The sequence below is a fragment of the Rissa tridactyla genome, chromosome 17 (genome assembly GCF_028500815.1).
Source record: "Rissa tridactyla isolate bRisTri1 chromosome 17, bRisTri1.patW.cur.20221130, whole genome shotgun sequence".
NCBI lineage: Eukaryota > Metazoa > Chordata > Aves > Charadriiformes > Laridae > Rissa > Rissa tridactyla.
In genome coordinates this window covers 6789959-6802341 of record NC_071482.1, presented here as the reverse complement: position 1 = coordinate 6802341, position 12383 = coordinate 6789959, and the positions used below count along the sequence as shown (strand labels likewise).

General features: G+C 48.7%; 1 protein-coding gene across 9 annotated transcripts in view; it reads right to left on the bottom strand.

Moving 5' to 3' along the window:
* The window catches only part of ARHGAP32 (Rho GTPase activating protein 32), a 254283-nt gene that overhangs the window by 42997 nt on the left and 198903 nt on the right, over positions 1–12383 (bottom strand). Inside the window, exon 1 of one of the 9 annotated variants that reach the window (XM_054223146.1) lies at positions 6645–6681. The exons of the other annotated variants lie outside the window; for them this stretch is intronic. The gene's annotated coding sequence lies outside the window, so the exon portion shown is untranslated. Of the gene's footprint in view, positions 1–6644; positions 6682–12383 lie in introns of those variants that run through there. 9 annotated transcript variants of the gene reach the window in all.

Genomic DNA, 12383 nt, shown 5'->3' with positions numbered 1-12383 from the left:
TACTCTGGATTTACATCCGTAATATTAGAACACAGTCCACGGTACCACATGTCTCAGCCCACACTTCAGAAGTGTCATGTCTGCGACATAAAACTCTTCCTGAGACCCCTTCTAAAATGTAATCTGCAATTACAATTGCCAAAAGTGTTGGCAGCAAAAGGAAAGGCAGGATGGAAAAGAGCACTGGCTCCTGACTCCTTGGCTTTGAAACGTGGAGAACAAACAGGAGGAGCCTTTTAATAAATGCAGCCTTACTGTGTCCCTAAATTCATGTTGCGCGTGCATTTTCATTCCCTTTTCAGTAAGAAAATCCCCATGATGCAAAGGCTCTGAGAACAAAATACAATCCAGTCCCAAGCCCGCAGCCCTGGACAGCATCTCCCCTCTCGCACACCCTGCCTCCTTCCACAGACCAGGGGAAAACAGAAGAGAAAAGCCAACAGATTTCAAGTCTTGCATATTTATGCAGGCAAAAAAGGTAAGTGCTCGCTCAGCAGACATCAGGGTGCATGGTGACCCAGCGATGTAGTTTGAATGGGATACTGGCAGCTGCCTACGGGACATTTTCCCAAACCCACTGCCCGTCCCCCTGCAACCTTACCGGGCTTTGCCAAGGGAAAACAACCCCGCAACAAGCAAATAAAGACCATCTGCCTGATCTCCTGTTGCGAGCACGAATAGTTTGGGGTGGAACTCAGGCCCAATCTTTGACAGCAGCACGTTTTCTGACACAGGCTCAGTAACCTTTGACTCTAAGAGAAGATGTGGGGGTGTACGCTGCCCCACAGCCCGCCCCACAAGCAGTGATTCTGGAGACTGCAGAGCCCAGCCGTCCCCTGCCACCAGGAGAGCTGCTGCTAAGGTCAAAAGCAGGAACACGTGTGGCCGCATAGTTTAAAATATATAAACAAACTGCAATACCCAGTCACAAAATCAAAGCTGGAAAAAGGTGTGGGAATGCCGTAAAAAAAGCACAGGTAGGTATTACAAAACAAAAGTGAAATCCACCCTCTCTGAAGAGAGATTTACAGCAAGTCGAGCTCAAATTTTTCCAGTCTATTAGCCCCTGAAGACCCATTCTCCTCTGAAATTAAAACTCCACTGTGGGGAGAAAAAGAGCAGCACCAGACTCTTTTGAAGAACGAGCAGCACCAGGAATCGGGGGATGAGAAGCGGGGTTTGGTTTTGCCACATCTTTCCCGTGCTCCTGATTCTGCAGCCCCTCAGGGATACGTTTAACTGTGCGGGAACTGAGTTCAGCTGGTTCCCCACACAGCGTCAGTTACCTCAGCCCCTGCTTAAAACCTCAGTAAATATTTTTAATATCCATCTTAGAAAGACATGCTCTGTGGACCCACATCATGCCGAAGAGAAATTATACAAAGCCAAGAACTGAGTCACATCTCCCAGTTCTCTGTCATGTTCCTTAGCAACAAGACATTTTATTCCTTTCCTCCTGCCACAGCAGATTCTATTTTGGAAGCTAATTTATACAGCCCTAAAAAACCCAACCAGAATCTGGAACCACGCACCATCAAGCAGCGTCCTTTAGTCCTTGAACAGGATGCTGGTTTTGAAGAAGGACCAACCAACACCGCACCAATAATTGCACTAATCTCTACACTGGGCTCCCTCCTTGGCCATAAAGGTTTTCAGAAAGAGATTGTAAAATTCCATAGATGTGAGAGTTCAAAAATATCCTTCTATCTCCAATAACCTTCATAAATGTGTGCTTACTGATTTGCTCTATAAAGAAAAGAAAAATAAACTAAAAATGCTGCGTGCTTTTTGATGCTGCAGCATTTATCTTGTGCCAGGCTGACATCAGTTAAGGCTGGCCTCTGTATTTGTGAGGAGTCATGAAATATGTTAAAGGTGATTAATTTCAGTGTCATTAGATAAAAACCATTAAAATTAACTATGATGACAAGAACCAGCCAAGAATAAACACATATTTCCAGCGATCACGAGAGCACCATGCACATGGAGAGTAAAGTAGGTCATCACCACAGATAAGTGCTGTTGCTGTTCTTATTTACAAAGTCCAGTAATAAGGAAGCTGCACTTATTCTTGTATCTGCCTGGGCTTCTGGAACCATCCTTTGGGCAGTGCCCACAAGAAATAGTCTCAAAAACCCTGCAACTCTTCTTGGTGTTGCCAGCCTCAGCCTGTGGCTCGCGTCAGGGTACCGGCTTATTTTGGTGCGCGGAGGGAACATCAGAGATGGGCTTGGCATCCCACTCGGTGCGCCTTCGTGCCCAGATTACACAACCTTCGCTGCATTTGGGTCTAATTAGCCCTCATCCAGAGAGAGCGAGCTGCGAATTCAGAAGCTGACAGCATATCTGACCAGCAGCATTGATTGCTTTCAACATTATCGATTTGACTGAAAACACACAACTGTGAGGAGATGCACAAGGATTATCTACAATTTGAACCGTCTGGAGAAGGTTCTTTACGTCTATGAGAAAACGTGTATGAGGACCGTGACCCATTTACAACGGCAAAAACTGTTTCCACGCTCATCCTCACCAAATTTGTTATTTGTAATTGGATAAGAACAATAACCACACGGTTAGCTAGATGCAGAAGTATGTCACCTCCCCACAGATAGCAAAGTTTGGTACCAAGAAATCTGTGATACCTTCCAAAAAGATGCCCAAGAGACTTGTCAGAGACTCTAAGGCCATAATGGAGCGTTAAGATAATATGACCTGACCTCCTGAACAAACCAGCACAGGACATCTCTGAATTAATTCCCTGAAGCACAGCGTACCTGCCCCGAGGGAAGCACTATTTGGTTAGGAGATACGAATCAGTTAAAGGAGAGAGGTTTCAAAGGTACAAGGGCTGACAAAGTCAGTCTATTAATTCTATTAACATGTTTGAATTGTATCTGGAAAAAAGAAAGCAGCGCTGACTAAGACAGTGTTAGTGACAACGCAGCAGGGACGGGCTTTGGTTAGGGACCAGGAGGGTTTGCAACTGGAGGTGAGGAAATAGTAAGGGACGGGGCTGGAGCTCAAAGAAAACAACTTATCAGAGGCCAAGGCTGGAAAACAAGTGGGAGCTGAAAACAAAACGATCGAGGTGAGGGCATTTAGCACGCAAGGCAGCGTCAGGTAACACAAAGAGGTCACAAAGCGGGACTGGGAGACACGGGGGGCAAACTGGGAAATGTAGAGCTAGGAGAAAAATACCAAAAGAACCACCCAAAATATCTTTTTCATTCATATTACATTTTGCTCAACCTCTGTGTGCTCTAGCAGAGTTCAATGCAGTCCTTTTGCTTATCTCGCTTACCTTGGAGATTAATGATCTTCTTGAAAAATAACGTTCTGACTCAGGTAACTGTTTCACTAGCACAACTAAACATCGGATCTGTCCGTCAGGGAGCCAGTGGTGGTCTTTCTCCCATGTTCACTTTGGGATATCACGATCATTCCACTTTGCATGCCCTTGCACGCACTACACCTATAGACATGTGAGATCTTGACATCATAGAATGGTTCGGGTTGGAAGGGACCTTAAAGACCATCTCGTCCCAACCCCCTGCCATGGGCAGGGATACCCCCCACCAGACCAGGCTGCTCATCAACATCAACATGCACTGAAGCCTTTGTGTAACACTAAATTCGTGCTACTGTACCTCTAATACTTACACAATTGACATAGTTTGAGAAGAAACCCTCTTTTAGAACATCAACAACCAAGTAAGCATCAACGTCAACCAGGTAATTGTGTTAGATGCTCTCCAGATACTTGCAAATAAGGAAGAGAGGGGAGAGCAATCAAGAGCCAAGATGCCACCTAAGCCATTAGGTGACACCAGAGCAGGTTCAACCGTACCTCAGCCAACTCTGCCAGAACATTCTCCAGCTCGACAGTCTCCAGTGATGAAAGTGCCACACATCCTCTGTTGGTAATTACTTCAGTTGCTAGCTGTCCTTACAGATGGAGTTTCTTAACGGCTGACCTCAACCTCCCTTTAATACAATCTAAACCAAATATTTATTGTCCTGTCTACAGCAGCCACGGCTTCAGAGAAGTCAAGAATTGACAGTTCTCAAACTCCTACTTATTTGAAGGCAAACCGCCTTTGCCCTCCCTTATTCAAGCATATATTTGCAGGCAGCATCCTTCCTTGACCAGGAGGCTTCCAACCAAATGGAGCTGCAGCAGAAGAGGCTGCTCGAGCCTCACCCACACCAGTTCTCCTTCTGCCACAACCGGCGGCAGCACTGCAGGAGATTTTCCAAAAACTTGACAGTAACCCAAGCCAACCCTGAATAACATCAAGTACTTTGGACACGCACTTGCAGCCCGGAGCTCTCGCTAGTCATTCAAACACAAATCACGCTGCAGCCCGATCCTAACATCAGCTAAACCGGGATAACCGGAGTGACTGCGGCAGTCAAGTTACCCCAGTTTTGCGCGGCAGCACGCTCCGGCCTGAGTGGTGGGAGGAGGCACGCAGTGAAAAAAGATCTGACATGAATCAACAAACAACAGAAGCTGAATAATGAGGAGTTTGGCAGATGGAGCCCAGTCCTGGAGCAAGAGGGTGTTTGCTCTTACGCAAGGCCTTGGGAAGACACTGGGAGGAACCTCTTTATTCCATCAGAGACATGAGCAATCCATTGGGAATAAGGAGGGGACTCGGGTCAGAGCACACTACCTCCCGTCCCTTAAACCACACGGCACAGCCGCTACTTCAATCCCCAGCGTACAGACTCTTCTGAAGCATGCGGTACTCCCAGTGTGACCAGTAACATTGCTGCCGCTCTCCCAGTCCCTTCACAAACGCTGCCTATCTCTATTTTCACTAGCCAGAGGGCAGCTCTTCGCAGCCCAGAGCAGCTGCTTCCAGATTACGGTGACCTGCTCTTCCAAGATTGATATCGTTCTGCTTCTTTTCCTATTTACAACATGGACTTTCTAAATTATTTATACTTCAGCTATTAACACCTGCTTAAGCCCTGAGACGATTTTGCCTTTGGAAGCAAAATTTCCACTCACCTGGAGTGGAAACAATACTGAAGACCACAGACAAGAGCCTCATTCACATTGCAGTCACTTTATACACACCGGCAGGAAACAATAGCTTTAAAGAGGATGAAAATGACATCCTCCCATACATCCCGACGCAGCTAAAGAAGTGTAAAAAAGCTTTACTGAAAATGAAAATTGGGCCCACTACGTCTGGGGATTTGCAGTGAACTAAATCTGCTTGCCGAGACTTAGGAATGCAGATATTGCATTGTTTTGCCTGCTTTATTCTTTTCCTTTATCTTACCAGTCCAGAGCTTTGATTTCAAGTGAGGCTCTTTTATCATGCCTGTGTGGTGCCCAGAACAAAGGAGGTCGGGGAAGAGTGGAAAGGGAAGGCCTCCTGTCTTCTCTGTCATAAATAATAAGATCCTGCAGGGCATTCAGTCCTTAAAATGGACTATAGCTTCCAGGAGGTTTTCTGAGCAAATACGAACAGACGAGCCGTGGCTACTTGCAAAGTGTCTACTATGATCATGGTAACTATTCTCCCTGGGAATTTTATTTTCCAGTGTGTACATTCACCGCCCCGGGGGCTCCAGCGAACAAAGGACCAGCATTTTTAAATGGGAAGCCCCCTTCTCCTGCACAACAGCATCGATAATTTTAATGCTTAGGAATGTGCCAGTCGGGGGAGGGAGGGAAAACAAAAAAAGATAAAGTGATATGCAAAAATCTATTGAAATTCAAATTGTAGACATTCCCATCTGTCAGCTGCCTCTTTGGGAGCTGGGTATAAATCTGAGGAGGAAGCACCGATCCCATCTCCGAGACCCCAAGGACCCTGCGGGAATACTTGACTGCGCCGGAGGGGGCCTGCAAGCTGGAATTCCTTCTGGCTCCGGACCTGGATGGGAATCCTGACACAAATCAGCCTAGACATGAAAGAGGCTCCCTTTAACAGCTCCAGCTTGCTCCACACCCATGACCCCAGAGTAATAAACCAGTTTACAACCATGGACCTGGCGAATAGAAAGGCGCAATAGAAACCTGAAGCCAGAGATTAGTAAAAGGGAAACAGAAGTAAAACAATTAGCAAGGCTGGGGGAGGGGGAAGAATGCGGTGTTAATCAGTCTTCGGTTGGCAAGGGAAGGCAACCACCAAGCCAGGCAACCTGCCCGAGGGCACGGATCCCTGAGGATCTTCTCTCCCAGCAGGAACAGCCGGGGCTCTATCCAGCAGACGGGGTGCCAGATCAGAGGGGAAACTAGAAATTACCGGGTAACAGGTACTTTTTCATCTGGCTAAAACCACGATCCGGCTAAAACAGTGATCCCAGGCTTCCCCTCCTCAGCAGAAGGCATTTGAGAGCCCCGATTGCATTGCACGGCTGTGAGATCAGCTCAGCTCCAGGCCACCTTCCCGCACCGCCCGGCCACCGTGCCCCAGCCTGAGCCGAGCCACCACTCTCCCACCGGAGAAAAACCTTCGTTCAAAGACATTAATCCCCCCCAAACCGCACATGAAATAGCTGCCAAGTTACCAAGCAACAAGTGGGCGCAGGAACCTAAAAACACTCCGCGAGCCTTACATAAGAAAGACGCTAATGCGACGGGGGGGGTGAGAAAAGACCCCAGAAGAGCCCTCTCCTACCTGCTGGTCTCCGGCAGACGCTCGGTGCCGGTGCCTGGCTGGGCTCTGCCCGCCGGCGGAGGGGAGCAGCGATGCGGGAGGTGCGGGGGGTGCTGCCGCCTCCCGCCTGGCCCCTCCCCGCCGGGACCGGCTCCACCTCCCGCAGGTGCCTCCTTCCAGCCCGGATCCCGCTGGTGGCCGCGTCCCCCGCCCCCGCCTCGGATGCTCTGGAGCCGGCAGCCAGGGGGTGCCTCTGCCGCCCCCGGGGCGAGCTGGCCGGGCGGTTGCTCTGCCTCCCCTGCCCTCCCCGGGCCACCCCCCTCCCGGCCCGGGCAACGGCCCTCGGTGGACAAAGGGCAGAGGATCAGAAAGGCAGGGAAAGCAAAACTCAGCTCCGTCCGGGGAATATCAGACCCATAACCTCATAGAAACACGGAATGGTTTGGTTTGGAAGGGACCTTAAAGCCCATCTCGTTCCACCCCCTGCCCTGGGCAGAGACACCTCCCACCAGCCCAGGTTGCTCCAAGCCCCGTCCAACCTGGCCTTGAACCCCTCCAGGGATGGGGCAGCCACAGCTTCTCTGTTCCAGTGTCTCATCACCCTCAGCGTAAAAAATTTCTTCCTGATATCCAATCTAAATCTCCCCTCTTTCAGTTTAAAACCGTTGCCCCTCGTCCTATGGCTCCCCTCCCTGATCAAGAGTCCCTGACCTCTCATAAGCCTTTTATCAGGATGGACCCGGGCTTGCCACCCTTTCTGCCTCCAGGAAAACACACCGGCACACTGAACTACGCTCAAATTTATCCACGGCTTATCCTTGCACCAAGCTAAACCGCACCTTTGTGCCTCCAAAACTGCAGAGGAACACCGCAGTAAGGGCCAAAGCCCCATTTCATGAAGTCTGCAGAGGCTGAGGGCACGTCTGCGCCATCGTTTCAGTGCAGGTCTCTCACTGCAAATCCTCAAGCCCAAGCGAAAAGGCTGCCTCAGTGTGTCCACAAGGAAGGGAGAGATGCTGAACATTCTTGAATGCTTCCATGGAAGCACATCCGGACCTGCAGACCGGACACGGGCTGGGCCACGCACACGTGAGCCCCATCTGCCCCCGAGCTCCGGGGACAGCAGAGACACTTTGCACCCAGCATGTCCGTTCGGTACACTTTGCACCCAGGGTGTCTGTTTGGTTAATCTAATTACAGTGCTAAAGAAATTATGTCCCCTCCCACTCTGAGTGGCTGTTAACCAGCACAGTTTGTGGCCGCATTGATCAGATCATCGAAAACAAAACTCAATTAAAAATTCTCCGGGAGTTCCGCTACTTAAAAACAAAGCAAAATGACACGGATCGTTTTACAGTGACCTAGTTAACAGCCCAGCTCCGAAAAACAGGCTGTTTCAATGCACCACACTCCGAGCAGCGAGCACAACACACCGAAACTCCACTTTCCCACCAGCCATGGCATCCCTGCTCGCGGCAGCGGGGACATAAGGGTCAAGGGGGTCGGGGACACTTCAGCCACCAGCCTTTTCCTGGTGGCAGTGAAGCCGGTGGCATTACCTGCCTTTACGGCACGCTGGAGGAATAACTGCTGCTGCCGGTCTGTCTGACCACGCCGGCGCCCAGCTCCTGGGGTCAGACGAGGCTGCGATGCAGGTTATCCATCTCGGTAATTGCTGTCACACACTCTAAAATGTGGGCTCGCTAGGTAAGACGGCCAACCTCAGGGTCAGAAGGATTAAAGAGGAATCTGCTTCTATTTACGCAGACGTCTTGATCATCAGGAGGGTAAAACTCAGTTCTTTTGGTGTTCACAGTTTCTCCTCAAGCAAACGTGTTATTTTCAAAATTGTTTGCTGACTCATATCTCCAAAGAATGCCTGTTCCCCAGCTTCTTATTACACTTGGTATTTATTACTGGAACTGTTTTGCTTGGACAACAATCATACTATCACATTACTTTTTTCCTTAGCAGCCAAGCATGACTCCTAAATCCGGTTTTACATACAATTCTGAATACAAAACCTTCATCCTGGTACCAAATCACCGTTCCAGGAATGTTCTTCCTATTGAACCCATTGATAAAAGTTGGTAAAATCCCAAAACAAATGGGGAACGAATACAACAGAACCAATGCTATTCAAAATTTACACACAAAATGCACATACAACAATTCAAAACAGCAAAGCAGTATATAGGACTGCAGAGCAGTGACACTATCAGCTACCCAAAACTGCCAGGGTGTGTTGCGTGGTCCCTACATTTTGCTTTTTAATGCAGGCCAGGCTCAGGCAGGCAGAATCCTACGAGGCCGATTAACCCCGTTGTGACAAACTGTTCCAGCTTGCATGGTTTGCTGGGGCACAGATTCACACCCGGGCCGGAGATGGCACAATCCTATTTTTGCTAATCAGAGCAGGAATATAACCGCAGCGTCACCAGCAATAGAGAGCTCCCGCAACTGCAGATTTGGGTATTACCTTGGAAAATTATTGCTGTGAGGATCAACAGGGCTCGAGGAGGTATTGTACTACGTGGTGCCCAATGGGACACCTTTGCCTCACCTGCACTCTGTTTCCTGTAAAGAAAAATACCTAATGCTTGTTACCAAACCCCTTTCTCATAGGAATGAAACCCGAGCAACCAGCGATGTGGTGCTTCTGCTCCTGGAAACGGCAAGTCCGCGGTTGGCACGGCACTGCATCACGGCTAAGGAGCTCGTTCCCATCTCCACATGGACACAACCCCTCCGGAGCTCCTCCTGGGGCTCGCGGGCTCTGCCCCGGCCAGAGGAGCTTTGCCCTCCACTGCCCTGACCACTCTGGGACGGCCTCTTGCTTCTTCTCCATCTCCTGATGGAAAAGAATAAAATAACCTTCACACGTGGGTCTTATTTTCTGTTCCTAATTTCTTTTGCCTGACAATTTTAAGCAAGTGAAAGAGCCGCATTCTCTGCTGCTTACGTGTTCCGCAGCTTGCAGTGGAGCAGAAGAGGTGGATAATGAATGTCTATCTTTTATACACAGCTAACAAGCCCAAGCATTTGAAATCATAGACAAAAAATCATATACACGCTTGTCACAAATCCAGTCCTTAAAGCATTCTGTAGTTTAACCTATCCTCCCAAAGTCATTTCAGCCAGAAGCACTGGGAAGGCAGAGCAAGCTAAAAAATGTTATTAATATACCCCGTAGCTTCTTCCATTTTCTGGTTTTGCAAATTTAACCACTGGAGGAAGCTTCAAGCCATCATTAGAAGTTAGGCAGCCAGTATTTTTCAATGCTGCTTCTTACTCAGCTAGATTTATCCTGCAATCAAATACTTCCAAAATGCAAAAAAAGACACCCCCCCCAATAAACAAAATCCCCTTTTTTAAAAAAAAGGCTTTGGGGGAGAAACTAAGATGATAGATGAAAGAAAAGTGGGAGATTAAAAAGAACCCCAAGAGAACAGCACTCCACGGGATAACCTCAAATAAATTTGATGTCGTTCAGAGAGCTCTCAGAAACCAGGTTTGACAGGGGGTATCTCATGTCCCAGAGCACCTGGGCAATCACGTGGTGACTCGCTCTTTTGGTGGCCGTAGCCGTGGTCTGCCATGGCTGTTCAGCTTTGCAAGAAAAAATATTCCAAATATTCCATTTGCAAAGGTAAAAACACAGCTAGGAACGCTGCAATGCACTGCCAGGCGGGTAACAGGACTTCCACTCGCCTCTCCTTTAGCCAAAGCAACTTCCCATGAGAACAAGTGACAGGATTTCATGCCAGCTCCCCACTGCAGCAACGGGATTAAATGCTGAAGAAGAACGAGCGCGGCACTGACACAAGCTCTTAAATGAAATCCCGCAGATGAAACTTCAGATCAGCAAAGTCTTCTGAATTAATCACAGACACGGGCTGACTCCTGAGCTAGCGAAGCAAGTCCAAAAGGCCAGAGTAGCATTACGATCTGCAGTTTGCAGCGGCTGAACCCCCTACCAGGGAGAGGGGAAGGGAAGGAGGGAGGACAGAGGGCGATGGAGAGACAGAGAGGGGCAAGGTCCTGCCTTGGCTGCTTGTCTTTCTGGTGGAAACATGCCACAAGATCTTGCCAAGCAGCCAAACATACCCATTTCTACGTGTTCCCTTAAGGATCTTCTCAAACATACACCTTAGCCGTGCCCAAACCCAGACCTTCTGAGAAAGCCAAACAACCCTCATGGATCTCCCAGCACATATTCTCCAGCTCCACTCACTTTTAACATTAATTTCTAGGTTCACACAGACACTTTCTTGCAGTTTAGCAAAATCACCGATCCCTACGGGCATCAGAGCCCCAGGCAGATGGGGTCAGAGCGCAGGCACCGCTCCTCGGCATACAGAGGTGACGGTGGAGCTGCTCAGCCTTTGTGAACCTCACAGGACGAGGTTTAATTGGAGATTTGAGATATGCACCATCACGACCCTTGATAAATCCACATGCCAATGCAAGAAGAGATCAGAGCTATGTGCTATTACCTAAGGTTAAAGCTGCCTGAAAATACTTCTAACCCACAACTTGACTCCCACACTAATTTACAGAATTATTCCGGAGAAAAGAGGAGGAAAAGCAGAGCAGCGCAAACTACCTCTTCCCATGATTTCAAAGCTCTTAGCGTAACTGCGGAGTTTTGCTCAAGTCAACTATTGTTAGAGTTAAGTCCCATTTTGACAGAGCTTGTGAGAAAGGAAAAAATATCTAGTTTAAAAATAACAACCCCCCCCAACCTGTGTAAGTGGAGAGCAGGCAGAGTGAGAACGAAGCAGAGAACACGCGAAAAGAAAGCTGGCCTTACTAATAGCACATTGGTGCCTCCAACTCCCCTGCACACAGCCAAGGTTTACCGCTTTATTTCCCAAGAAATCACCCTACTTCGGCGGATTCAACCTCTCAGAAAAGGTTAAGCATGCCAGCCCCAAACGCCGTGAATGTTTCCGTAACAGAAACACTAATTTATCTCTTTCTTACTTACACAATACACAGATCTACATAATGAATTCCGAACTGATGCATACCAATCCATACACCACGCTTGTTCGCTTTCTTTCCCGATTAAAATTCCCCACGAAACATGGCCAAGACTTGCCACAAAATTACCTGTCGAAGTGCGGGATGCCTGAAGCTACTGTCTATGGGTTGAGGTTCTTCAGCAAGGCTCCGAGGCTGCGAGTGACCGCCCTGGAGGGAGAAACTGCGCTAGAGGGAATGCAGAAATTAATCCGTCTCTTCCTTCTTTCTACCTGTGTTTCAGGCACTTCCCGGTGCCTTCAGGAGGCCGGAGGCTGATTTCCAGAGCTGTAATTACACCAGGAGTGCCTCCCAGTGGAGATGCGGGATACGCTGACGGAAGATGATTCTCAACTGGGAGAGCGACAAGTTCTGCTACTCCCCTGACATATCCTAAGCTGACAAAAGGGCCCTTCTGCCACCCCCACTGGGCGGTTAGGGTGGTTTTGTTGGGATTTTGGGGGATTTTTGGCCGATGTGTCAGCTCTGGGTACCATCTTTTTCCTGCTTACAGCAGACTGAGCTATGCCAGGAAAAATGTGAGTGCGCACCTGGCTGAGGATGGGGACAGAGACCTCCTTCTCTGACGCCCTGCACCTGTGCTGTGCCCAAAATTGTACAAAGCAGCCCAAAAGGTCAGCAATCACCTTTTTCACTCAGTTTGCACTTGTGCGAATGATCACACAGGGTACCAGGTGATGCTCACGTGCAATTACTGAACCCCCAAAACTACGT